The following is a 4,186-nucleotide window of genomic DNA, read 5'->3' on the forward strand; positions in this document are numbered from 1 at the left end:
CCAGGGGGTTGGGGCTGCTCGACGTCCACCTTTGAAATTAGGTATGTGGCAGGTGAGGGCTGCAGCCAGCCCTGGCAGCAGAACCCACTGCCCCTCTGGGTGACAGTGGGGCTGAGCTCGTGGTGGGGCAGGGCTGGGAGAGCCGTGGGGCAGTGCCAGGCTGGGTGAACAGTGGGGCTGGGTGGGCCGTGGTCAGCTCCGCAGGCAGGAGGTGGCAGACACCCCATGGGGTGGCACAGGGTTCGTGGCTGCTGCCACGGGCATTTTCCAGGCTGCCCGGGCTGGAGCGGCACTGCAGGGGCCAGGAATAGCAGCTCACTGGGAAGGAAGGAGATCACAAGGTCTAATGGCAACATGCTTGATTACAGATGTGCCTGCAGCCGATGGGCTCCCCAGCTCCCAGCCGGATCCAGGCCTGGAGCCTCAGGGCAATCCCGCCGGTACGTCACGCCAATGCGCCAGCGTTTAGGTTTTCGTGTGTCGCTCCGGGGAATTCACTGTGTTGTCTTGGCGTGTTCTCAGACACGCAGAAGAGCAGAGGGGGAATGGCTGAGGCTCAGGGATGTGCCCCAACGCTCACAAAGCCATCTCTCCCAGGCTTTCTGGGGCCTGCTGCAAAGCCAGCGGGCTTGTTGGGGCTGAGGTGAGAGTGGGTGTGGGCTGCAGGGAGTCCGTTCTGCCGACAGCTCTGTGCATGGTTGGCTCCGGGCAGCCAGGAACTGTCCGCACAACGCTGCTGTGTGGAAGGCAGAGACGAGCGCAGGGAGCAATCCCGCGTTTGGCCGGCACTCACTGCCGTTCCCATCTGACGCCGTGGACGGCAAGATGTCATGGGAGCTTCTCTGGTCGCTTTGTTTACAGGCATGGAGGGAGGCGACGGGCGTCCAGCTTCCCAGCTGCCTTCCAGGACTGCACTGCAGGGAGGTGCCATGGGTACGTGGTGGCTTTTCACTTGCTTTGAGAGCTGCCAGCTCAAAGCCCCAGTGGGAGCGAGGCGTCTGTGGCAGGTGGGAGAATCCAGACCTGCCTCGTGTGTGCCGTGTCCTTCCTGACCCCTGTAGAGGTTCTGCTGTTCGGTTATCAGGGGGTGTATCACAGTGTATGAGGGAAACTCCTCATGACTCTTTGGTTGCAGATGTGGGTACAGGGAGAGCTTTCCCAACCCCCAGTCCGGATCCTGCCCTGGAGCTCACCTGGCGTCGCAGGGGTGAGTGAGGAATCCGTCTCGACTGACGTCACAGCCTGAGCGCTCGCTGTCAGGATTTCAGTCGGGAGAAATGTCACTTTAAATGTTCCTTCAGGTCGTCGAAGACCATGGCCCAGAGCTGAAAGGGGCAAATCTCCCCAGCAGACATCAGAAGTCCTAAAGGCAATGGTGAGGGACTTGATGAAAGCAGCACAAGGTGGGTCTCCATCACTCTTAACCAGCTGGGGTTTGAGATGCACGTACGGACAAGCTGTGGCCTACACAGCAGGGGCAGGAAGGCAGGCAAACAAAAGATGGCATGCAATCTCCTAGTGTGTCAGCGGGTCAGGATTTGCTGCTCACTGGTAAACGGGAAAGTGTCTGGCACCTAAATGCTCCTCCATGAATGACACGGTGTGACGTGACCAGCAGATAAAAGCCCAGGCTTTGCTCCTAAGCGCTATCCATGTCCTTGGAGAAGTATTGCCTCCTGAAGAGACCACGCTCCTCAGGAGGAACAGGTGCATCTCATTCAACTGTCTCACTTTCTTTCTAAAGAGATCGACAGTGGGGCTGTGGGCAAGGAGGTGGTTCCGGAAGGACACAGACATCCAGTGCCATTCTCTGCAGACAACAAGACCACAAGCCAGTCAGACGTCGTGCCAGGTAATTGCTGTGCTTTGGTCGTTCAGTGTCACAAATGAAAGCCCTGTGTGTGTGCCGGCTCTTCCCCCGGTGTCGCTGCTGCTCATGGCTTCATCAGCCAGCCTGTGAGTGCAGGGAGCCTGTTCCAAAAGGAGCCAGGAGCATCCCAGAGCTTGCCGGGAGGAGTCCTGGGCACAAGAGAAGCGAGCGGCTCCCTCCCGTGCACTCAGGCCCAAGGGGATGCCCTGCCAGAGCGGGCACGGCTCAGAGGGCACCTGCCCCGTCCCCCTGCACCCTCTGTGCCGGAGCCACGCTGAGGCTTTACTTTCTCTGACCCTTGGCAGTGCTGCCCAAGCCCGGGGAAGCCTGGCGTGCCGGCAGAGATGAACGTTTTCCATTGAATCCAGGTACTGGGCTGCTTGCAGGGGCCATAAGGGGAAGCAAGTCCTAAAACGGGGGCGTTCAAGCTGTGCCTATGCCATGGAAAAGGCAAAGCGGGAGAGGGCGGTTCCGGTGCCTTCCCAAGGGGGCCTGACTGCATCCCCTGGGGGTGCGGGCGCTGGGCTGGTCAGGGGGAGCTGGGGGTGGCACTCCCAGGCCCAGGGATGGTCTCTGTCTGTCTCGCTCAATGAGACAATGGGTCAAACAGCTGCCCTCCCCCACGTGCTCCCCATGTGTCCTGAGCACTTCTCTTTGGGGGTACCACTTAGCCCAAAGGGTCAGACCGAGCCCCCAGGCAGCAGCACGTACCTGCCTCAGGCAGGGAAGGTGGGTGAGCCCAAAAGAAACTCAACTCGCTGAGACGGGGGAACAAAGCCAGGGCACTGGGAAAAGTGGATTAAAGCCATCCCAGAGCTTGCCGGGAGGAGTCCTGGGCACAAGAGAGGCGAGCGGCTCCCTCCCGTTCACTCAGGCCCAAAGGGATGCCCTGCCAGAGCGGGCACGGCTCAGAGGGAACCTGCCCCGTCCCCCTGCACCCTCTGTGCCGGAGCCACGCTGAGGCTTTACCTTTCTCTGACCCTTGGCAGTGCTGCCCAAGCCCGGGGAAGCCTGGAGTGGCCGAAGAGATGAACGTTTCCCACTGAATCCAGGTACTGGGCTGTCTTGCAGGGGCCATAAGGGGAAGCAAGTCCTAAGAAAGGAGCGTTCAAGTGGTGTGGCTTAAGGAACTTAAGCGTATAGGAAACCTGAGAGGAGAAGGGGAGGCTTGCAGCGTTTCCTCTGCTGCTTCTGAAACCGAGAGGACATGGCAGCCCCAGGATGTTCACTGCTTCAGAGAGGCTAGAAACGTCAGAAAGAACATTTCCTGGATACCTGGGAGATTATCTGTGGTGTACAGGACATGCTCACGTCCAGAATTATTCCTCCAGGTGTGGAAGGAAGAAGTGCACGTGGAATGAGTGCAGGAAATATACAGATATACTGTATAGAAGGCGCTGCGGCCATCCTGGGCTCCATCCTGTTTGGGATGCTGTTGTGTTGGGCCATCTCTCTATGGAGGACGAGGAGAAAGTGAGTTGATGGGGAGCAGGTGGGGGGCGGGTGGTCTCCAAACCTCTGTGTGCCTTGGCTGCTATTAGCCATGAAGCACTTAGAGGTCGGGCAGAGATTGAGAGGAGCCAGGCTGTCCCAGCTGCACCCCAACTCCCCTTCGTCTCTGCGAGGGGACGAGCCAGCGGCAGGTGAGCAGAGCCCCAGATGAGCCAGAGTGTGCTGAGAACCCCGTTTTCTGCACAGAGCCCTGTGTGCCCACAGCCCACCCTGTACCCCCAACACCGCAGCTGGGACACGTCCTCAGAATCCTCCTGTCTCCACAGGCGCAAGGCTGGCCAGTCCAAAGCCAGCAGCTACACCTCGCTGCTCGACAGCCAGACAATGGAAGCCGGCACCGCTGAGAGCTGGAACCAACATCAGAGCAGGACCCCCTCACCACATCCACATTCACCCTGGCCTGAATGGACATCCAGCACAGCCAGCCATGTGTTTCAAGACCAGCCCAACACCTACCAGCCCTCCAATGAATAGAATCCACCCCCCACCCCGAATAAACGTGTAGAGAGAAATACAGATCAGAGCACAACTGTCTGGGTCGTGACAGCAGAAAACCCAGGAGTTCCCTGGGCCAAACTGCACCTTGGGGCACGCAGGGCTAAGGATGCTCACAGGGTCACCAGGCAGGCAGATGGGCATGGGACCCCCTCATCATGACACAGGTGCTAGAAACCAGGCTTTGGGCCCTGTAAATGGGGGGAACATGTTGCTTCCTCGATGGCCACAAGGCATCATAGAATCACAGAATCCCTCAGCTGTCTTTGCAGCAGGGACCTGTCACATCATCAAGTCCCACCATCCAGC

General features: G+C 59.0%; 1 long non-coding RNA gene across 1 annotated transcript; it reads left to right on the forward strand.

The window, feature by feature from the left end:
* The first annotated feature begins 3,093 nt into the window (after positions 1-3,093).
* LOC311199856 lies at positions 3,094-3,898 on the forward strand. Its single transcript, XR_014617783.1, has 2 exons — positions 3,094-3,343; positions 3,649-3,898. It is a non-coding gene; the product is annotated as an uncharacterized lncRNA (long non-coding RNA).
* The last annotated feature ends 288 nt before the right edge of the window (positions 3,899-4,186 follow it).

This window comes from Gallinula chloropus, assembly GCF_964237585.1.
Source record: "Gallinula chloropus genome assembly, chromosome: 21".
Taxonomy (NCBI): domain Eukaryota; kingdom Metazoa; phylum Chordata; class Aves; order Gruiformes; family Rallidae; genus Gallinula; species Gallinula chloropus.